This window comes from Bos javanicus, chromosome 13 (assembly GCF_032452875.1).
Source record: "Bos javanicus breed banteng chromosome 13, ARS-OSU_banteng_1.0, whole genome shotgun sequence".
Taxonomy (NCBI): domain Eukaryota; kingdom Metazoa; phylum Chordata; class Mammalia; order Artiodactyla; family Bovidae; genus Bos; species Bos javanicus.
In genome coordinates, this window is record NC_083880.1 from 41360516 (window position 1) to 41385041 (window position 24526).

Here is a 24526-nt window from a genome sequence, read left to right on the forward strand (position 1 = left end):
AAGACCTAATAGATATTTTTTCAAAGAAGACATACAGACAACTAACAGGCACATGAAAAGATGCTCAGCATTGCTAATTATTAGAGAAATGCAAATTAAAACTATAATGAGGTATCACTTCATCAGTTCAGTTCAGTCGCTCAGTCGTGTCCAGCTCTTTGCGACCCCATGGACTGCAGCATGCCAGCCTTCTCTGTCTTTTACCCATCTCCCGGAGCTTGCTCAAACTCATGTTCATCGAGTCAGTGATGCCATCCAACCATCTCATCCTTTGCCGTCCCCTTCTGCTCCTGCCTTTAATCCTTCCCAGCATCAGGGTCTTTTCCAATGAGTCGGCTCTTCGCATCAGGTGGCCAAAGTATTGGAGCTTCAGCTTCAGCATCAGTCCTTTACTTCATGCCAGTCAGAATAGCCATCATCAAAAAGTCTACCAATAACAGATTGTTGGTAAGGGTGTGGAGAAAAGGGAACTCTCATACACTGTTGGTGGGAATGTAAATTGGTACAGCCACTTCGGAGAACAGTATGGAGGTTCCTCAAAAAAACTAATAATGGAACTACCATATGATCCAGCAATTCCCCTCTTGGACATATATTCAGGAAAAAAAAAAAAACCACTAACTCACAAAGATACGTGCACCCCAATGTTGATAGCAACACTATTTACAAATAGCCAAGACATGGAAGCAACCCAAGTGCCCATCAACAGATGACTGGTTTAAGAAGACGTGGTAAATATATACAACAGAATAAAACTCAGCCATAAAAAAGAATGAAATTCTGCCATTTGCAGGAACATGAATGGACCTAGAGAATATCATACTTGGTGAAATAAGTCAGACCAAGAAGGACAAATACTATATGATATCACTTATATGTAGAATCTAAAAAATGATTATAGCAAACAAATATATATAGCAAAAGAGAAACAGATTCATAGACATAGAAAAAAAAAACTAGTGGGGAAAGGAAGTGGGAGGAATGAGTTATGGGTAAGTGATTAAGATATACAAACTACTATATTTAAAATAGATAACCAACAAGAATATATTGTACAGCACAGTAAAATATAGCAAGTGTTTTTTCATAGCTTTAAAAATATTGAATCACTATGTTTGACACTTGAAAGCAATAGGATGTTGTAAATCAATTATATTTCAATAAAACATGAAAATAAAGTATGTTATGTCCTGTGTTTTGCTTTAAAAGGTATATCATTTAAAAGTGAAGTAAGTTATTTTTGTTTTCCTGCTCATTATTTTGGTGCTTGTCTTCCTGCTTGAGGACAGCCCCTTCCCTGGTTCCCTGTGCCCCAGAGTTAGCCCCTCTCTGTTCTCATTTGATTTGGGAGACACCGGGCTGAGCTCTATTTCACAGTCGTCTGTGGTCCTCTGTCTGCTTTGTGGCCCATCCCTCAGCATCTCCTGGTGCCTGCAGACCAGAGAGGGTACTTGTTCTTGCTAAGAAGGGCAAGAAGTTATTGCACTTAACATGGATTAAGGCTTATAGTACTTATTTTTTAAAAAGTGCTTTGGTATATTGAAGTCCATAGCAGTTGTCTTGCCTAACTGGCCTCCTTCCTTCTGGTGGAAGAACTCCCTTTGTCCTTTAGGGCAGGGCTTGTGGTCTGATGGAGGTGGCTTGTCTTCCAGGGGTTAACACCTCTCCCAGGCCTGGTCACAGTTAGCCCACCATTAGAGGTCTTCTGCCGAAAGGTCTCTGGGGTAGTCGAGAAGGAATATCAAGTCTCAGGCTATAGGGATCCATTTTTCCTACGAGGTGGGAGAACTGTCCAGTAAATTCAACAGGGAGAAGCAGAGGGGGCCGTGGTGGGAGAGCAGGGCATCACTGGTCTGCTGGATCCTTCCGTGTGGGCATTCCCATCTAGGTGAGCAAACACATTCCACTTCCTGCTTCAGCAAATCTAAATCTCTCTCTTCCAGCTGAAAGAGTCCTAATTTACACATAATTTGACTGTTCTTTATTAAATTCTGACTGTGTACCACATACACAGTCCTGACATTTTTGGTTCAAGAATCACTTTATTTATGTTATCTTAAAGGGGAAGCGTTTGTTTTTACTGGCTTTTTGAAGATTAGCCAGTTGAACCTCCAGGGAGCAATTCTCTCCATTTCACAAAGGAGAAAACAGGCTCAGAATGATTTAGCCACATGCCTCTTCCCATCTTCCTCTGCTCCCACTGCTCTCCCTTCTTCCTGCCTTCCTACCCACACTGGTCTCCCATGTCCTGGTTCTTCTTAGACACCTAGGATAGGCAACTCTGACAGAGGATGCTGGATTTAGAATTGGATGTGCAGTTCCCAAGCCTGTCTCCACTTGCAAATACACATGCCCTAGATTAGGGTGCTTAACCTCCGTTAGCCTCAGTTTCCCTGTCTGCAGAATGGGGAGAATCCTTTCCCCAGATGTTGGTCAATGCCTGTCCCCATATCAACTTTAACCTGTCTGGCTCACTTTCTGCTTTTGGCATTGAATGAGGTTTTCCAAGCACAGTCAAATCCCCTGGTCCCAGCCTGCCTTCTGCTGATCTTGGCGTCAAGATGATAGTGTCCTCAGAGGCCAAGTCCTCCTGGGGTCCTCACTTCCTAGACTGCTCAGGCTGCTCCCCACCAGCAGCATCAGCAGCCCCCAAGATTTGTCAGAATTACATGTCTCAGGCCCCCCAGGGCCCCTGAACCCAACCCTAAATTTCAACTGGACCCAGGACAGGGGCGTGTGCCCACGAGGGGGAAGCTCTGCTCAGAAACCCCAGTTTCTCCATCTTGGCTCCAGCTCCCACTCACTGTATGTGAATCACTCCTCAATGCAGCTGATTCAAAAAGTGAGACGTGTACTTTTTGTCCCTCCCAGGCTCCTGGTGAGGAGTCTCTTCCCTAAAGCTCAAGTCACATGCTGGGGACTCTCCGATGTCAGGAGAAGCAGCCAGTGAGGGCTTGTTCCCAAGTCCAATCTTGTTCTGATGCAAGACTGGCCGATAAAATGAGAGAAGATGAGGTGTTGAGGCAAGGAATACGAGCCGGCTGACTGAGGAGATGGCCATCTGGTGTCTTCATAAAAACCGTCTTTTCGGGTCTGGATGACAGGTTCTTTTATAGAACAGAGAAGGGGAGGAGGTAAGAAAGTAAAGTAACTTGACCATTTATCTTGCAAAATAGGAGGAGATGTGTTCATTTTTCCTCTCCCATAGCTGTTCTCAGGTGGGCAGGGTCAGCCTGTCTCCCTGTTGGCTGAACAAAGGCACTGTAGTTTACCATTCAGGCTGAGGGGCAGGCTCCCTGAGGCAGGCTACTGTATAGGATTATAATAACAAAAGCATCACAAGTTCAGCTCAGTGCAGTCGCTTAGTCCTGTCCGACTCTTTGCGACCCCATGAATTGCAGCACACCAGGCCTCCCTGTCCATCAGCAACTCCGTGAACTTGCTCAAACTCATGTCCATGGAGTCAGTGATGCCATCCAACTATCTCATCCTCTGCCATCCCCTTCTCTTCCCGCCTTCAATCTTTACCGGCATCAGTGTCTTTTTCAATGAGTCGGCTCTTTGCATCAGGTGGCCAAAGTATTGGAGCCTCAGCTTCAGCATCAGTCCTTCCAAAGACTATTCAGGACTGCAAACGATCTGTAAATTGGCACTTCCCTGGCTGGGGAGTTGACCGGGGCTGCTGGTCACCCCCTGGGCCCTGTGCCTAATGCCAGTGCCTCCCAATGACACCTGGACATTAGCAAAACCTGGAACACTTTCTTTCTCCAAGTGTGTAAGCTGGGTCCCACCCCCTGAGGCTCTCATTCAACTGGTCTGGGGCTGGGCCAAGAATTGGTATATTTTAAGCTCCCAGGATAATGCACTGGTCATAGCAAACACCCTCTTCCAACAACACAAGAGAAGACTCTACACATATATTCCTTGCAGCCAAAGATGGAGAAGCTCTATACAGTTAGCAAAAACAAGACTGGGAGCTGACTGTGGCTCAGATCATGAACTCCTTATTGCCAAATTCAGACTTAAATTGAAGGAAGCATGTGAGAAAACCACTAGACCATTCAGGTATGATCTAAATCAAATCCCTTATGATTATACAGTGGAAGTGAGAAATAGATTTAAGGGCCTAGATCTGATAGATAGAGTGCCTGACGAACTATGGACTGAGGTTCGTGACATTGTACAGGAGACAGGGATCAAGACCATCCCCATGGAAAAGAAATGCAAAAAAGCAAAATGGCTGTCTGGGGAGGCCTTACAAATAGCTGTGAAAAGAAGAGAAGCGAAAAGCAAAGGAGAAAAGGAAAGATATAAACATCTGAATGCAGAGTTCCAAAGAATAACAAGGAGAGATAAGAAAGCCTTCCTCAGCGACCAGTGCAAAGAAATAGAGGAAAACAACAGAATGGGAAAGACTAGAGATCTCTTCAAGAAAATTAGAGATACCAAGGGAACATTTCATGCAAAGATGGGCTCGATAAAGGACAGAAATGGTATGGACCTAACAGAAGCAGAAGATATTAAGAAGAGGTGGCAAGAATACACAGAAGAACTGTACAGAAAAGATCTTCATGACCAAGATAATCACGATGGTATGATCACTCACCTAGAGCCAGACATTCTGGAATGTGAAGTCAAGTGGGCCTTAGAAAGCATCACTATGAACAAAGCTAGTGGAGGTGATGGAATTCCAGTTGAGCTATTTCAAATCCTGAAAGATGATGCTGTGAAACTGCTGCACTCTATACACCAGCAAATTTGGAAAACTCAGCAGTGGCCACAGGACTGGAAAAGGTCGTTTTCCTTCCAATCCCAAAGAAAGGCAATGCCAAAGAATGCTCAAACTACCACACAATTGCACTCATCTCACATGCTAGTAAAGTAATGCTCAAAATTCTCCAAGACAGGCTTCAGCAATATGTGAACTGTGAACTTCCAGATGTTCAAGCTGGTTTTAGAAAAGGCAGAGGAACCAGAGATCAAATTGCCAACATCCGCTGGATCATGGAAAAAGCAAGAGAGTTCCAGAAAAACATCTATTTCTGCTTTACTGACTATGCCAAAGCCTTTGTGTGGATCACAATAAACTGTGGAAAATTCTTCAAGAGATGGGAATACCACACCACCTGACCTGCCTCTTGAGAAACCTATATGCAGGTCAGGAAGCAACAGTTAGAACTGGACATGGAACAACAGACTGGGTCCAAATAGGAAAAGGAGTACATCAAAGCTGTATATTGTCACCCTGCTTATTTAACTTATATGCATCATCATGAGAAACGCTGGGCTGGAAGAAGCACAAGCTGGAATCAAGATTGCCGGGAGAAATATCAATAACGTCAGATATGCAAATGACACCACCCTTATGGCAGAAAGTGAAGAGGAACTCAAAAGCCTCTTGATGAAAGTGAAAGTGGAGAGTGAAAAAGTTGGCTTAAAGCTCAACATTCAGAAAATGAAGATCATGGCATCTGGTCCCATCACTTCATGGGAAATAGATGGGTAAACAGTGCAAACAGTGTCAGACTTTATTTTTGGGGTTCCAAAATCACTGCAAATGTCACCATCTGCAGCCATGAAATTAAAAGACGCTTACTCCTTGGAAGAAAAGTTATGACCAACCTAGATAGCATATTGAAAAGCAGAGACATTACTTTGCCAACAAAGGTTCGTCTAGTCAAGGCTATGGTTTTTCCTGTGGTCATGTATGGATGTGAGAGTTGGACTGTGAAGAAGGCTGAGCACCAAAGAATTGATGATTTTGAACTGTGGTGTTGGAGAAGACTCTTGAGAGTCCCTTGGACTGCAAGGAGATCCAACCAGTCCATTCTGAAGGAGATCAGCCCTGGGTGTTCTTTGGAAGGAATGATGCTAAAGCTGAAACTCCAGTACTTTGGCTACCTCATGTGAAGACTTGACTCATTGGAAAAGACTCTGATGCTGGGAGGGATTGGGGGCAGGAGGAGAAGGGGACGACAGAGGATGAGATGGCTGGATGGCATCACTGGCTCGATGGATGTGAGTTTGAGTGAACTCTAGGAGTTGGTGGCCTGGCGTGCTGTGATTCATGGGGTCCCAAAGGGTTGGACACGACTGAGCAACTGAACTGAACTGAAGCTCCCAGGTGGTGTTCCTGGGCACACACCATCACCAAACTTTGCTCTGTATTACTGGAATCTGGTGGGGATGAGGTGAAGGGGAGAGGGGATCAAGGACCAGAGAGGTTAAACCACTCACCAGAGGTCACAAAGCTTAACTAGTCTCTGAGCCAGGACTGGCACCTAAGAGGCAGGATCCTCACCCGGCTGCCACTGGGTGTGGCGTTGGGGGCTGTGGGGCATGCCGTCCACTCTTCTTCTCTCGCTTTGTCTGTTGTTAACATCTGGGGACACCTATGGACCTTCTGTCTGAGAAGGCAGTGGCACCCCACTCCAGTACTCTTGCCTGGAAAATCCATGGACAGAGGAGCCTGGTAGGCTGCAGTCCATGGGGTTGCTAAGAGTCGGGAACTGAGTGACTTCACTTTCACTTTTCACTTTCATGCATTGGAGCAGGAAATGGCAACCCACTCCAATGTTGTTGCCTGGAGAATCCCAGGGGCGGGGAGGTCTGGTGGGCTGCCGTCTATGGGGTCGCACAGAGTTGGACACAACTGAAGTGACTTAGCAGCAGCAGCAACAGCGTGGATCTTCTGTAGACCCTCAGAGCTTCCTGAGTCACATGTGGAATTAATTCCAGCTCCACCAAGTCAGAGCTCAGCCTAGGTCATCAGTACTGGGAATGGCTTCGCCTGGTGCCGTGCAGTGGGGTCCACCCCAGGCGTAAACAAACCCTATAAACAATGAGGGAGCTCTTGCTGGTTTGATGTCCCAGACACAAACCTTTGATGAAATTGAGGGAGCTGCAAATTTAGAAAGAAAAAAAAAAAAGCTTCCATTTTCCCTTTCAACCCCTCCCAAACAGAGCTGCCAAATGAACTTGCAAAATGCATTGTGTACCCGCCTTTCTGCTGGCTCTCCATCACCTTCAAGGCAAAATCCGGACAAAATCCCGCTGCTCTCCTCTGGTCCTTAATGTTCAGCTTACTGCACACATTTCACCACACCAATCTAGTAATTATTTCCACAGAATCCCTTGCTCACATCATTTCTCAGGATTTAGAAAAATTAACTCTACAGAAGCATTTTTCTATCCTTCCTCTCTCAGTGGCCCTGTAAAAGGTCCCTGTCTCCACTGAAAATCCCACTTTAGATAGCAACTCCGGATCCAAATTCCTAGATGGCTCTTTGTTCCTGCCCCCAGGGCTTTGCACTTGCTTTGGTTCTGTCTTCCTTGTTCTTTCACCTGAACAGCTCCTTCTTCAGTTTCGCCACGCCCACCAGACGACACTTCCTTGTTCTTTCTCCTGAACAGCCCCTTCCTCAGTTTCGCCACCCCCACCAGATGACACTCTTACATCACCTGTTTCACCTTCTTCCAGGCACATCAGCATTTGATGGCATTCTTGACTTTTTTGTCCACGTGTGTGTTATCTGCCTTGCCTTACTTAAATGTAGACTCCAGATGTGGAAATCCTCTGTTGCTCAGGGCTGTCTTCCCAGTACCCAGCACAGTGCAAACACACAGGAGCTCAGTCAGCATCAGTTCAGTGAACTAATCCATGACTCAATTATTTGTGGCCAGGATGCTCCAGATCCACCCAGGCTTGTCTTGCAGCCCACACCTGGCCTCTGGTTTCTGGGCTAACATCTGCCTGTCACCTCCTCAGGTGAGCCCCTCTTTTCACCAATGAAATGTTAAGTGCATTCAGAGATGGGGCCTTGACATCCAACTTCACTGGTGGACACAAGTAATCAGAAAATAAGTAGAGCCGATACGCCGCCTCTTCATCCCCGCATGATCTAGGAGGCCAAACTCTCTCCCAGGGAGTGAAGGACAGTGCTGTTTCTGCTCACTGTGAAGATGGGTAATTTTGAAAACAAAGCAAAAAAACCAAAAAACAACCTACCTTGCTTGCAATAGCATTGAGTCATAAAATGTTAAACATTAATCTGCAAAAGAAATCCTAAGCGAGGGCAGGGATCAGGACACTGACCCCTGGGCCAAATCCCCCCAGTCACTTATGTTCTCATGGCTTAGTAAGAATGGGTTTCAGTGGTTTTAAATGGCAACATTTTAAATGGCTGTATGCTATAATTGCTTAGTTGCTCAGCCATGTCTGACTCTTCCTGACCACATGCACTGTAGCCCTCGGGACTCCTCTGTCCATGGAGATTCTCCAGGCGATGGAGCGGGTTGCCATTTTCTCCTCCAGGAGATCTTCCCAGCCCAGGGATGGAACCCAGGTCTCCCATTTTGCAGGTGGATTCTCTACCATCAGAGCCACTGGGGAAGCCCCAAATGTCTGTATATACCCCCCAGATAATATTCTTGAATTTTCCCTCTTGACATGCAACCCTAAAATATTTATATTTCCACTCGGGTTCTTCAGTGAAAGTTGGCCAACCTCTGGTTTAGAGGAAACTGTATCTTCCAAAAATCGTACAAACCAACAACTGGATCCTTGTGCTGTTGTTCAGAAGATCAAAATCGCACAGGATGGAGTGAGCCTGTGGGCACCGCATACTTTTGCATGAGAGAGGCTGTCAACTGCTGTGGGGAGGGCGAGAGGATGGGGCTGGTCACGGAGTGGGCTGTCCACCGCATGATAGGAACAGGCTTTGGCATCAGAAAGCAGGTCCAGCAACCAGTGAGAAGAGTGGGACCCTGTACAGAATCTGCTGTGCCCTGGGCAATAAGAATGTGCCCGGCCCTGTGAATTGCTGGCTGAAAATGCCCACTGGATGTGTTCAGCCTGTTTTCACTCATCAGCCTTCAGAGCACTCCCTGAGGTCTCGAGAATACGCACAGCGTCCACATCAGCGTCCTTTCCATCAGATCGGTCCCTGCCAGGTCTGAGACCACCCTCTGGTGCATTCTGAAGACACCTGCCAGTCCAACTGGCGACGTTGAGTCGCAGGTCTGCACGCGTACACCTGGGGGCGCCATTGAGCCAGGTCTATATCAGCGTTCTTTTGGGGGAAAAACAAAAACCAAAACCGATAGTGTCCTCACCGCCTGCTCAGGCTATAAGTAATCTGTATCTCCCTCGCTTGCCCAAATCTGTAAATTTTGCAGACAGCATAATAAAAATGACCTGATGTTTTCATTATTGAGAATGAAGGGGTTTTACGTGAGATTTTTTTTGTTGTTGTTTTTCTCCAAGCACAGAGCAAATCCCGAAATTAGACACAAACATTATTCCTATTCAGATAAGTGGACCCGGGGGACTGGAGGCTGCCTAAATGGGAGAAGCTATGAGTTGGGGGGGGGTCTCTATATCACTGTCTTCAGGAGAAACTCTCACTCATGAGCCCCAGGCACCAAGCACATCATAACAGACGGGGGCAGTCAAAAGTCCATTTTCTAAACAGAATGATGGGTGAGTCTGAAGGAAGAAAGCATTTCTAGCAGCCTTAATTTCACTGGAAGTAATGTGCATATGGTATCCTTTTGATAAGAAAGCTATTCCTGTCACTTGGACTTCTTTTTTCATGGCCTAGAAAACATTTAGCAATGATTATGACCTTCATTTTTCTTTTTTTTTAACAGCTCTTTATGATTTTTCTGGACTTTCACTTGCATATATGATTTTATCTCCTAAAACATACATGGGCTAGTATGTGATTGAAATGAAAGTCCCCAAATTAACTGACTAGCTTTTATTATCTCTGACCCTACACTTACCATTCCTTGACTGTCTTTCAGAGGGTGAGCTAGTCTACTTTAAACATCTGGACACCCTCTTTTCAGTCTTCCTGAACCATGGGAAGCATAACCGTGTGATGTAAACAGGCAACTCTGAGCTGTTCTGAGCCGTCAATCATTAGTACCTTAAGTTTGTAAAACCTTTCCTGATGCACCTGGTTCAGAGAAGTTACCCAAGAGCTAAGGCGGGGCCCTCTTCTTGGGGTCCTCACGCATTTTTCTGAAATAAAAACAAACATCGCCAACTCCATTTAAACTCTATCCTGCTATTAAACTAGAACAATGACTGTATCCATGCTGTCATAGCCTTCTATTTCTCCTCCCCAGTTTGAACAAATGTTACCAGCTACAAGGCTTTTGGAGTTATTACCAGATAATAATTTCACCAGCCCTCTGGGTTTAGAAAACAATACTTGGGGTAAGCCCGTTCTGATCACCTGCTAATCCGAGATAATTGCTTGCCGGTTTCATGGGGAAGCTGAGATTCTTAATGCCAGATTCACTGAATGGCTCTAAGGGAAGGGGTTTGGGGCCTATTTGGCCTCTACCGACAAATCTGAGGTTTGAACAGAGGTTCTATAGCAAAATTACCTCTTCCTCCAGTAAAGACCAACCATCAACTTCCTGTAAAATTATTGCATTCACTGAGCAATTCTAAGCTACTCTTTTATAAATTCCCCACTTTCTCCTGCCCTCTCTTTTCAGCTTCCTTTCCTTTTCTTCTTTATTTGTTCCTATAGCTGTTGTTTTCCAATTGTTTAACAGGCATCTGGTTAAACCCTAGATGGTGGCTGTTGAGGATGGCTCGCTGCTGCTTGGAGGATTTGAGTAGGTTTGAGTGGCAAAGGGCACCCTGTCTTGGCTTCTCTTTCCTGGGAGGAACATCAAAATTGTGCTGGTTCTGGGATTTCCCCGGTGGTCCAGTGGCTAAGACTCTATGCTCCCAGTGCAGGGGCCTGGGTTCGATCCCTGGTCAGGGAACTAGAGCTCACATTCTGCAGCCAAGAGTTCATACACCACAGCTAAAGAATACACATGCCACAGCGACGATGGAAGAGCTCAAGTGCCACGACTAAGACCTGGCACAGCCAAATAAATAAATATTAAAAACAAAATCATGTTGGTCCCACCAGGACTGCTGGCAAATCCCCAGGTGCTCTGCCAGTTTGGTTTGAATTCTCTAACCAGCCACTTGGCAGTCGATTCTAAGTATTTACATTAAACTCAGACCTCATACCCTCAAACCAAGAATACTGGAGGCCAGGACCTGATGACCTGGTGCCCGGAGACTATGCTTTCAGGAATAGGGCAGGAGGGGCTGGAAGTCGAAAGTGTGGCGCTCACATGGAGAAGTGAATCTCCTAGGATCACGTGCTCTTTGTGAAAGTGCAAACCCAGCTGTTCTCCAGGCCCTGGGTTCTCCCGGATATGATGCTTTCACACTCTGAAAGGGCTTCTCACACCTCCACGTTGCAGGAGATTTGAATGTCATCGCCAAGGGCTCTGTCAGCAAAGTCCATAATCTCACCCTGCAGCTCATTTTCCTGGGAAATTCAGATTCATAACTGCCTTCTTGCTTCTCTAGGCCTCAGAGTGTTTCCACATCTTTGCCTCTTTTCCCAGCTGCCTGCTCACTCCCTGGGTGACGTGAGGGCTCCCATGTCTACTCGTCCCCAGGCTGACAATAAACACCCATGGAATTAGCTTTAGGTCTTCGGAGATGTCGTCACAGTGGAGCTTCAGGGACAACTAAGAAAGCCAAAGGTCACTGAAATGGCTGTGCTTTCTTTGCAGCCCAGAGGCCTAGATGCATTCCAGTACAGAAAAATTTTGAACAATAACAACCAAAGTCTTAAAGCCAAACCTGTCTTGATGATTTTCTTGTTGGTTTTTTTTTTCATTTGTATGTTCAAATCAAGCAATGAAACATTGAAGAATCACAAAATTGTATCCCTTTTCTAATATTTTGCAGTAAAATATATCATCTTCTGTCAATGCCATGTTCTAAGCCTCTTGTAATCTGTAAGAATATATTTAAAAGTATATGATGCCCATGAAAGAAAATGTCCAGTCAATCAATCAGTTCAGTTGCTCAGCCAGGTCTGTCTCTTTGCGACCCCATGGACTGCAGCATTCCAGGCTTTCCTGTCCATCACCAATACCTGGAGCTTGTTCAAACTCATGTCCATCGAGTCGGTGATACCATGCAACCATCTCATCCTCTGTCGTCCCCTTCCCCTCCCGCCTTCAATCCTCCCAGCTTCAGGGTCTTTTCTAGAGTCAGTTCTTCGCATCAGGTGGCCAACGTATTGGAGCTTCAGTTCAGCATCAGTTGTTCCAATGAGAATGTTCAGGACTGATTTCCTTTAGGATGGACTGGTTGGATCTCCTTGCAGTCCAAGGGACTCTCAAGAGTCTTCACCAACACCACAGTTGGAAAAAATGTCCACCACATAGTAAATGGTCACCTGTTAAGAAAAAAAATGTATCTTTGTGACTATCTTCAGCATTGATATTTGGAACTTTGTTACAAAAGTAGGGCAGGGCTTTTCCTCCTTTAATCCTCATAGGAAAACATCAGGTGGGAACTGTTAGTGGCCCTCACTTCACAGAGAAGGAACTAACTTCGGGCAGTTTAGGTGAATTCCCCAAGGTCACAACAGTAGGGCCTGCTGTGAGGTCTGTCTCCTGATCTGTAAAGTAAAGGACACTCATGTTGCAGGACACATCTCACAAGTCAGGACAACCTGTGTTCCCCAGGGCTTGGTCACGTTGTGGGTGTTCACTGTTGAGGGACCAGAAACACCAAGTTGACCCAGCAAAGCTGAATCTATTACACTTACTGCAGTTAGGGGGACAGCCTATGACTGCAGGACCTCAAAGTGAGGACTTCAGGGAAGGCTACTTACTGGGTCTTTGGGCCAAAGTGATTTTTAAACCAGGTCTTGCAAGGTGGGGAGCCATCAGGATTGATCAGAGTTTTTCCCCTTATCAGCTAAAGCACAGAAAGTAATAGTCATGAAATGGACCTCAAGGAAGTAGTCTTGATAAATAAACTATTTCATTCATTCAGAGTCTTATTTTCCAGGAGTGGAAATTTCCGGGGGGGGGGGTGGTGGGTGGGTGGGCAGTGAGTTATATTTGCCTGTTCTCAATAGTTTTTAACAGGGCATATGGAATTTTAAAAAATTATTAAAGCATAGTGGATTTACAATGTTGTGTTAATTGCTGCTGTACAGCAAAGTGATTTAGGTGTACATATATGTATCTTCTTTTTAAAATATTCTTTTCTATTGTGCTTGATCATAGGATATTGAGTACAGTGCCCTGTTCTCCACAGTAGTCCCTTGTTGTTGATCAGGGCACGTTGGTTTTGCTTCTCAAACACTAAGGACAGAAAAGTGATCACAAACAGATGAAATTGCTGCTCCTAAGGAGCTGCGTCCCCTGTGAGGTAGCCACTGTCCTGACTGGGCAGCTGAGACAACAAAGGCTCAGGGAAGGGGTGACAGCAAGGTTCCAACCCACACAGGAGTGACAGTTGGGCTTAAGGTTGAAGTCAGAGTTTACACCTTGGCTTTTGAGCTGCCGACACTGGGAATGTGATGCCCCCCAACCCCTGCACCCCTGCCCCATCTCAGAAGCATTTCTCTACTCCGGACCATGGATGTGCCCACAGCAAGATCTGTGGAGAGAGAAGAATGAGCCCCTGGGGGAACTTTACTCAGAGAAGACTTCAGAAAAGCGGTCTATTGCAGAGTCCCCTGGCTTCTGTTTTATGTTTTGGTGTTTTCCCCTGAGGCATGTGGAATCTGAGATCCCCGAGCAGGGATTGAATCCACACACCCCTGCACCGGAAGGGGAAGTTCTAACCATTGGACCACCAGGGAAGTCCCACCTCTGGGAGTTTGGATGGACTTTATTAACCTATAGATCACTGAATTTTTATCTTTTAAGTTATGATATATCGTAGGGATGGGTATGGTTGGGGATATTGTGGCTTATTTCTTTTTAAATTATTTCTTTATTTTTGTTTATTTATGTATTTGGCCACGCATATAGCATGTTGAGGAGCTTCCCTGGTGGCTCAGATGGTAAAGAACCTGCCCTCAATGCAGGAGACCCAGACGGGATCTCTGGGTCAGGAAGATCCCCCAGAGAAGGGAATGGCTACCCACTCCCGTATTCTTGACTAGAGAATCCCATGAATAGAGGACCTTATGGGCTATAGTCCGTAGGGTCTCAAAGAGTTTGACATGACTGAGTGACTGACACTTTCACACTTTCATACATGTAGTATCTTATTTTCCTGACCAAGGATCGAACCCTCACTCCTTGCAATGGAAGTGCAGAGTCTTAACCATAGGATCACCAGTGGATCAGGGAAGTCCCATATTCTGGCTTGTTAAACAATAGAGAACATTTGCTTTGTATCAAACTATAGAACATTAAAGGTCCATTGCTATTCCTTTACTCTCAGATATGAAACCTCTGATTTGTATCACTAGCAGAAACTATAACGTAGCAGTAGAATGCTAGAAAAGAGAGTCTGGAGTTTAAGACATTCATAAAAACAGCCAGAAATATGTGAACAAAATTGAATAAAAATGGAGTGACTGTGTTTTCTTGAAAAAAAACCACACACACACATAATTTTATCCCTAAAAATTATGGTATCGTTTTAATTTTTTAGTCAGTTGTTTTTTTCATATTTTGGCTTTATATATATATTTTAAGCCTAAAGGTAGCAGAGCTTGGAACAGCTGTTGTCGTGTTGTTCCAAGCTTCCTTCACTATCTCTCGGAGTTTGCTCAGATTCATCTCCACTGAGTGGGTGTTTCCTCTGAACCATCTTATCCTCTGCCGCTCCCTTCTCCTTTTGCCTTCACTCTTTCCCAGTATCAGGGTCTTTTCCAAAGAGTCAGCTTGCATCAGGTGGCCAAATTATTGGAACTTCAGCTTCAGCAACAGACTTTCCAATGAATGTTCGGGGTTGATTTACTTTAGGATTGAATGGTGTGATCTTGCTGAAGTCCAGGGGACTCTCAAGAGTCTTCCCCAGCACCACAATTTGGAAATATCAGTTTTCCAGCGCTCAGCCTTCTTTATGGTCTAACTACTGAATACCGGAGAAGGCAATGGCAACTCACTCCAGTACTCTTGCCTGGAAAATCCCATGGACGGAGGAGCCTGGTGGGCTGCAGTCGCGAAGAGTCGGACACGACTGAGCGACTTCACTTTCACTTTTCACTTTCATGAATTGGAGAAGGAAATGGCAACCCACTCCAGTGTTCTTGCCTGGAGAATCCCAGGGACGGGGAGCCTGGTGGACTGCCGTCTCTGGGGTCGCACAGAGTCAGGCACGACTGGAAGCGACTCAGCAGCAGCCGCCGCGACACACTGAATACAGGAACAACTAGGACACCTTGAATGGTTTGGCCACCAGGGGGCGATGTAGACCAGCAAATTGAGACAACATCCATGCATGGTCCGCTCAGCACCGTTCGTTTTGGGAGGTTAGTGAAACATAGGAGCTTCCTTTTAAGACGGATTGAGAATAAATAGACGTGAGCTTGATAAAATGTGATTATAGAGGATGAGGCAGGGAGCGGATAATTTAGAAAGGGAACCCAGAGGTCCCTTTGGTTCAGTTCAGCCAGGTCCTGGCTTTCTTTCAATCAACCACAAGTGAGCTTGGGTCAGAGACTGAGGAGGTAACAATCTGAAAAAGGCAGGGGGCTGGGATTCATGCTGAACAGGCTGGCAGCAGGGCACTCTTCCAAGAACCCAGTTTTCCAAAGGCTCGGCCTCATCAAGGCAACTGAAGGAAGACTGGGGTGGGTGGACAAGAGACAAAGTTACGGCTTTTGTTGCCTCTTTCCTGGGTCCAACAGCAAGGCAGTGTTAGATCAGAGAGGAGGCCTGGTACTGAGTCCAGTGCAATATTGAGCCTGGGCCTTCTTTTATGGTCCAGCTTTTACATCCTTACATAACTACTGGGAAAATCATAGCTTTGACTGTTCAGATCTTTGTTGGCAAAGTGATGTCTCTGCCTTTTAATATGCTAGGTAGGTTTGTCATAGCCTTTCCTTCCAAGGAGCACGGATATTTTAATTTCATAGCTGGAGTCACTATCCTCAGTGATTTTGGAGCCCAAGAACATAACATCTGTCACTGCTTCCAATTTTTCTCCTTTTGCTGGTTGCTATGATCTTAATTTTTTGAATGTTGAGTTTTAAGCTAGTTTTTCACTCTCTTTTACCTTCATCAAGAGGCTGTTTAGTTCCTCTTCACTTTCTTCTGTTGCAGTGGCATCATCTGCATATCTGAGGTTATGGATATTTCTCCTGGCAATCTTGATTCCACATTGTGATTCATCCAGTCTGGCATTTCGCATGATGTACTTTGCATATAAATTTTAAAAAACTGAGTGACAGTATACAGCCTTGACATTCCCCTCTCCCAATTTTGAACTAATCAGTTGTTCCATGTCTAGTTCTAACTGTTGCTTCTTGACCTGCATACTGGTTTCTCAGGAGACAGGTAAGGTGGTCTCATATTCCCACCCCTTTAAGAATTTTCCACAGTTTGTTGTGATCCACACAAAGTGTAGTCAGTAAAGCAGAAGCAGATGTTGTTTCTGGAATTTCCTTACTTTCTCCAACCTTGGGATCCCTCTTTGCCCTTTCAGTTTTGCATTAATGGTAACAATCTTTTATATTAAATTCCATTACCGTAATTACAGTGATTTCTTTCTCTGGCTGATGCAAATTCTAGCGTCGCCTCCCAGCTCATCAGCTCTGCAGACAATTTGGGCTTCAGGTGTGAATTGGAGGAAATTTGGGAAAAGGCAAGAATAGAGCTGGAAATGAGGCTCAGGGTCCTGTTGGAGTTAGCACTCATGCCAAATGGGAGAGAGGAAGGGCAGAAACCTCAAGGATCAGAAACAGCTTTCAGCAGATCAGGTCAGCCCCAGCGAAAGGCCAGCAGAGGGTGCTGGTTGTCCCTGTCTCCCTTTCTAGGCCTTTCTCCCCTCTGTATTAACCTCCTCAGCCTCTTCCCCAGGGTAGAGTCTCCTTGGAAAATGATCTTTGGGTCACATGCACATTTAACATAAACAGCCGAAAAAACTTCAACACGTCACACAGAAACTTGCATTTTAAAAATGACCTCCATGAATCAAATCCTGAACACTGACCCCCACCAAATGCTGGGAAGGGGGTGGGGCTGACTGACTGCTTATCTATTCCAGAAACATGCTCACATTCTGCCTATGTTACAAGAATGTTTATCCTTTTTATTCCAAATGAATTAATAAACAAATATTGTTAAATGTCTCAGTTTTAATTTTCAGTACCTGAGCTGCTAAGTCCGACTCTGTGCGACCCCAGAGACGGCAGCCCACCAGGCTCCCCTGTCCCTGGGATTCTCCAGGCAAGAACACTGGAGTGGGTTGCCATTTCCTTCTCCAATTCATGAAAGTGAAAAGTGAAAGTGAAGTCGCTCAGTCGTGTCCGACTTGTAGGGACCCCATGGACTGCAGCCCACCAGGCTCCTCCATCCATGGGATTTTCCAGGCAAGAGTACTAGAGTGGGTTGTCATTGCCTTCTCCTCAGTATATGAAAAATCAGTAGAAAAAATCCACACAGCACAAAACTCTTGGAGTCCTCCATACTTTTTGGAAATGTAAAGGGGTCCTGAGACCACAAAGTTGGAGAACCTTTGTTCTAGGCTCTGATATTGAGATAAAGATCAGATTTAGGGGCTTCCATGGCGGTCCAGTGGCATAGACCCTGCACTCTCAATGCAGGGCCCAGGTTCAATCCCCAGGCAGGGAACTTGATCCCACATGCCACAGGTAAGAGTTCACGTGCCACAGTAAAGACCTGGCACAGCCAAAGAACCCCCAGAATGATAGACATTCAACAACAAAAGGGTTAACAGGAGAATTTAAATACACAGATATTTATTTAAAGAAGGCTGGGCCTAAATGGAACCTTGACATCCAAGCAGTCTGGGTCCAGAAAGCCCACATATCCAGTCTCCTGACCCTCCCTGCTCCTTCCTCATGAATTCTCAACTGCCAAGGGTTTGGGTTTGACATGAAATAATGAGTCCCTAATTATTTTCCTTTCCCACCCCAAAACACACATACACTCATGCATATGCACCAACTCATGTACACACACACACACTGTTGCCTGCAAAAACACTCTTACAAATGTACACGCACACATATGCACACTCATACACACTCACTGTGCTGATTTGCATGAATGCTGGTATGTGCCGGAATGAAGATGGATGGGGACAGTCACCTCTTGGACCACTGTGCCTGCGTGGATACTTCAGATAGTTCTGGGCAGCAGAAGAAACAGGAATCCAGACACCAGAAGCGTGGTTCTTAACCCACTGCTCTTTGCTGAATTATGTTGGTTGCAAAAGCCTTAATCCTCTGGGCCAGGTTTCCTCACCTGCAAGATGAAGGTGTGGAAGAAGACTGAACCCACTTGGGGTTAAAACACAATTCTTTGACAAACATGAGCAATGGTTTCAGAGTCTGGAGGGCTCAAGTTCAAACCCCAGCTTCATCTGAGGCATTTCCTTCATTTGGAAGCTCTGCTTCCTATCCTGTTACAGTGGGGAGCCCTGCCAGCCAGTGGGTCTTAGTGGGGATTAAATGAAATACAGGACATACCTAAGCACCCTCAGGTCCAACAGAAGGACAGAGGGCGCCCACCAGCTGACTCTCCCATCCCTCGGACAGAGGGCCCACTCCTTCCCAGACAGCGAAGCAGAATCACCCTGCCTCCTCTGAATGAGCTTAACACCATGTTCAAACATCATATAAGAAAAAAAGAGAAGGAACCCCCTCACACCCACTCTGGTACACCTTGGTGTTTGCCATTATTAGAACAGCAAACTGAATGCTATTGATTCAGAGGGTTTGTGGTTTACCGACCTGGTGCGGCTCAGTTCCTCTTCCTACCCCGTGACTCATGAATACACATCAAATCCTAAATAGTTTGTTTACCTTTTGAACAGTTTTTTTTTTTTTCTTTTTGCTTTTTGTCCCATTTCCCTTGGGCAGATAACCCAGGATGCTTCCTTTACCCAGAAAAGCAAATGGGAAACAAGAAATACTGTTTTAGAAATAGAGGAAAACATAAGACTTTAAATTTTATGGGTGGAAAAAACCCTCAGTAGAGGGCCTTATATGAAAAACATCTTGGTTCCAGTTTAATGTCCCAGTAGAATGCACCGTTCACACCCAAAATGTCCTGGAATGGATGAGAAATTTTACAGTGATTTCACTTAAAAGCAGAATGCTTACTCAGTTGGGTGGAGGCAAAGATGGGGCAGTGGGAACTAGGGCATATGGATGGAGAGGATTTCTCATAAACTCTAACCCGCATGCCTTTGACAACCTTACTCCTTGAAGGATGAATCTGATCCAGCAGCACCAAGTCCTGGAGCTTGTCCCCCAGACAGAACCTCATACCCCAACCCGAACCCACTAAGCCAAGAGCTGGGTTTTAACAAGTCCCGGGAGGGCCTGTGTGTTCAGTGCAGTCAGAGAGCAGCTCCTTGGAAACCTTGCCTGGAGCACGTGGGCCAGAGCTTCAAGACTTCATCAGTGGTTCTTTGGTAGTTACAGGATAACTTTTCCAAAAGTCTTGGAATTAGAGGGTCTTGGGTTCAAAAGACCTTCTCTCTATGTATCTAATGCATGAGTTCACTGGGAACAGCCCCATCTGGGGACCCCACTGTGAACTCCGAAGCAGCTAAGGCCCCTAGAACGGCTTTTCAAGAGTGCTTCCTTAGGACAAGCTGGAACTTGATTCTCTAGTAATACCACTAACCAGCCCATTGTTTACATCAGAGAACCACTCAGAGGAAAGGTAATGTCCTTTTCATGTGAAGAGTTCTTTGAAACACTAAGACAGCCCCCAAATTTGACCCTGTATCCATTCCCTCCCAAAGAACTTCCGTAGGTTCAGAAAGCCTCCCTGAAGGAACAGCACCCCCAGGTGCCCTGGGCCCATGCCTCTGCCAGCCAGGCCACAGGGACCCATATCAGCAGTATGAGAGGTGGCTCCCATCATGTGTTCTGATGTGCCAGAGCATTCTTAAAATTATGGTTGTCCTTTGTTTTTCAGAAAGTTCATGGGGAGCTGTGGTCAGTTGGACCCTGGCAGTGGGCTCTATCTGTCGTCAGCAGCACCTTGAAGGTGAGAAACAGGGTGACGACGAGGATTCATAATCTTTGTGAAACAAGACTAGATTCTAGAGATACCACCTAGAGCAGAAGATGCACAGACCACGGACACTGATGGCCAAGAAGACACGGCTGATGGGAGGCTAGACTGTAAGTCTGCAAATATCAGTGCCGTCAGTCCTTTGATTTCAGTTTCCACATCCATGGATTCAGCCAACCGTGGATAGAAACCTACAAGCAAGCCTGTCTATCTGGGTGAAGGGGTGGGTCTTCTTTTTACCCCATCAGAGCAGAGTGGAGCCAGGATTTCAAACCCAGTTGACAGTGACTTGTTTGTCATATAGATTCAAATTATTCTATACTACCATAAGACATATTTTAACAGCTAGAATGTTGAGTCATCCTGAAGAGGTTAGCTTATGTTTGGTATGATCTAACTGAGATGGCAGCTAAATGTGTAAAGTGTTTTTGAAATATTTCCATCAGAGTGGTGCAAATAGTTATTCTTTGTTATTCCATGGCGATGTACTGAAAATGAAGTCCTTTTGCACACAATTGGGAATGCAGCTAAGCTGGCTTTAAATTCCTACTCTGCCACTTACTGGCTTGGTAGATTTGAACAAATAACCAAACCTCTCTGAACCTCAGTCTGCCATCTACAGAATGGGCTTAATGATACGACCTTCGGACGCTGATGGAAGTGTAAATGGTAAGCTGTGTTTAGAGCACAGCTCACTCAGCAGTGCGTGTGGCACACAACAAGAAAGAAAATTAAGTTTATGAGATAAAAACTAAAGGACTTGAGAAGGAAGACCCAGTGCAGCCATAAATAAATAAAAGAAAGCATTAAAAAAAAATTAAAGGATCTATACACCTGAAAAAGACATGTACACGGAGATATATTTATACTCTCTTGGTAAGAGAAGATGGCAGACGTGGGAGGCTGGGGTTGGAAGTGCAGGTGACCCAACCCGCTTCTTTCAGCACAGACTCATGGAGAAGTTGAATCTGAAGCCTGGGCAGAATGTCAACAATCATTTGGGAGAGGCAGGTGCTCTGTGTTTAGAAAAGCATGGCCCAAAGCTCAAGGATGAATGAGAAAGGAGAGCTGGAAAGAACAGTAACGTGTGTTAAGCTTAGAATAAGACAGGCACTGGTAAGTCATGGGAGGCTGGCTTTTATTTTCTGCAGCAGGAGCGACCTAGCATTTCCTATTTTCCTATTAAAAAACAGATAGTAAATATTTTATGTTTTGTATACTATGTAGACTGTGTCCCCAAAACTCAGCTCTGCCATTGTAGCAAGAAGGCAGCCATAGATAAGCTGTCATTGAATGGGTGAGGCTGTGTTTCAATAAAACTTTATTTACAAAAGCAGGTGGCAGGTAGGAGTTGGTCTGGGGGCCATGGTTTTCCGACTCCTGCCATAACTGAGAGATTTCAAAAATCACTTGGAATTTCACCATCAAGAAACTTCCTGAATACAAGGGATCCAAAGAAAGCTATTAAAATCCTGAAATCCAGTCCAAGAAAATTTACAGGAAGAGATGATTCTGCCATGAAAAATAAACTCTCTTCCTATCTTGAGAAGGACTCCCAAGAAAATCTCTTGGGTGGGGGAATGTTTTCTCTACTCTGTGTCTGAAAATATACTTTGAACAGAACATTCAAATGTGTTAAAGGGGTATTTCATTCAACCAGAGGTGGTGGTTTGGGGAAATGGGAGGCAGAGGAGCCAGAAGTTGCTGCTGAACAGAGAGGTTTATGTTTGGAGGGGGAGGACGTCACATGGTGCCTCGAGTGTCAGCCAGCCTGGCAGCGATGGCCCCGTGGCTGGAGCTGGGCTTCCCAAGCAGGACAGGCACAAGGAGACCTTCTTTCTCTCTGCGAAGGAGGAAGTTGATGCCTGAGCCACTTCATGGTTCCATGACTGGCTTATTGAGAATTTATTGGAGACATTGCACACATGGAGAATCTCCAAAGGAATTCTAAGGTACTTGCTGAGAGGTAGTTCTATCTACAGGTCGAAGGAGAAAATGTCTCCATTTGCAGAAGAGCCCCCTTTTGCTGGTTACTATAGCAGCCAAACAGTGAGCTGGGAATACAGGTTGTTTTCTATAAAAGCTTCATGAAGGGACAATGACTTACTTCATCACAAGGCTCAGGTTCCTCACTTAGTAATGTCTGCTGCATAGGGAAAAAGTTGATTTTCACCATTTGGTGATATTTCTGGCCCCGTGCACAGCTGGAAAAATGGCTGAAAGGATATTGGTTGAAAGGATGGGTGAGCATCACAGAGCCAGTCATCTCTGTCCCCTGTGTCCGTCCTATGACAGATGAGCCATCCCAGAGTCCTGAGTTCACTCCCCACCAAACTGAGAAGAAGAGGAGTCAGGGGTCCAGCTGGTTTCCAGCATTTGGAACTCTTCTACATGAAGCCCAGTTGGAAACTTCCCATGGGGTCTTGTTCCTTCAGAAGAGGGCACATCATCTTGAATTAGCCCAGAAATCTGAGAAGTTTTGGAGATAAAATCTGTCTGAGCTGGTGGATCTCAGACATTGTCCTTCTTATTCTGAAGGATAATAGAAGGTCCTGCATGCAGGTTGGGGAAAAACAATAAGCTCAATTTCCAGAGTTCAGAGTTGGCTCTTGTTTTCACTAAGTTGCCCTCTACCTATCAAGATAATGTATTTTTAAAATTATTTTATATTGCAGTAGAGTTGATTAACAATATTGTGTTGGTTTCAGGTGTACAGCAAAGTGATTTACATGTAGCTATTCTTTTTCAAATTCTTTCCCCTTTACAGATTGTTACCACCTACAATGTATTTTTAACTGGAGTTTACATGTGTTTTCAGTCCTAGAAATTAAAAGATTGAGCGAAACTTTGAGCTTTTGACTCCATATAAATATTTGCTTCCCACAAACATGATGGGATAGAATCATGACATAGAATCAAGCTATTTCTTACTTTACCAACAAAAGACTGTCTAGTCAAAGCTATGGTTTTTCAGTAGTCATGTATGGATGTGAGAGCTGGACTATAAAGAAAGCTGAGTACCAAAGAATTGATGCTTTTGAACTGTGGTATTGTAGAAGACTCTAGAGAGTCCCTTGGACTGCAAGGAGATCCAACCAGTCCATCCTAAAGGAAATCAGTCCTGAATATTCATTGGAAGGACTGATGCTGAAGCTGAAACTCCAATACTTTGGCTACCTGATGTGAAGAACTGACTCATTTGAAAAGACCCTGATGCTGGGAAAGATTGAAGGTGGGAGGAGAAGGGGATGACAGAGGATGAGATGGTTGGATGGCATCACCAACTCGATGAACATGAGTTTGAGTAAGCTCTGGGAGTTGGAGTTGGACAGGGAAGTCTGGCATGCTGCAGTTCATGGGGTCGCAAAGAGTCGGACATGACTGAGCAGCTGAACTGAACTGATTTCGTAGTTCTACTGTAAAATGCTGTAAATTTGTATCTCTTTGCTGAAACATCCTGATGTTTCACTACATGTGTGTTCTATGAGGAAAAAATTATAAAGGTAAAGCATCTGTTACTTCCTTTTTTATAATACATTTTTTTCCATATCATTCAACTTTTACATTTTTTAGTCGAAGGAAGTCTATTTTAGACTATGTCCATTATTATCTTATTTTGAAAGAGAATCAAGGGATTTAAAAAACAACTACTTAACCTGACATGTACCTGTTTAATGTATTTTCTGTATATTTTGACTATGAGTCAATTTGAAAGCAGCAATTTAAAACTCACCTGAATGCCTAGTTTCGTCTAAACAACAATCACAACATAAAAACCGTTTTACAATCAAATTAGTAGTCAAATAACCAACGGCAAATGGAAAATTGGTCAACGAATTATTTCTTCTCTAACCTAATTCAAAATGCGACATTTAAAAATGTAAATCGCTCTTTTCAATGTTAGAGAAGCATCGATGAGTAGTTCTATGAGTAGGAAAATATTTATTAAAATAGTAGCCACCTATTGGGACTGATCTTATTCTTTTAATCATCAACCCTTGGAAGAGACATCTGGGCCAGATGGAACCCAATGGAAACTAGAACGCAAAATACCATCCACCTGTGATGGCCCAGACAAAGTGGGGAAACCACAGTCTCAATGCCGTTGATTTACAAACCTGGAGAATGAAGTAATGAATTAATATTTCACTGGAAAAAAGTTGTCCCCAGAACACTGATTGGATGAAGGGTAGTTTCTGTGGTAATGGACCTTTGGTCTTTTACCTTTTTTGTTTAAACTGGGTTGGCCATACAGAGTTCCAGCTTCTTTCAAAATCAGAAATGGATAAAAGCTAAGATAGTCCATCTTCCCAGCTCTTCTCCTTCTTCTTTTTGCTGTCCACCATTGTTCCCAGAATTCTGCCCGCTTTTAACTGTCTGCTTTGTGCCTCCTTGTAATGTTGATATCAAGTCCACAGATGAATTAATAACTTCATGGAATTATAAGAAGCCTTGCAAA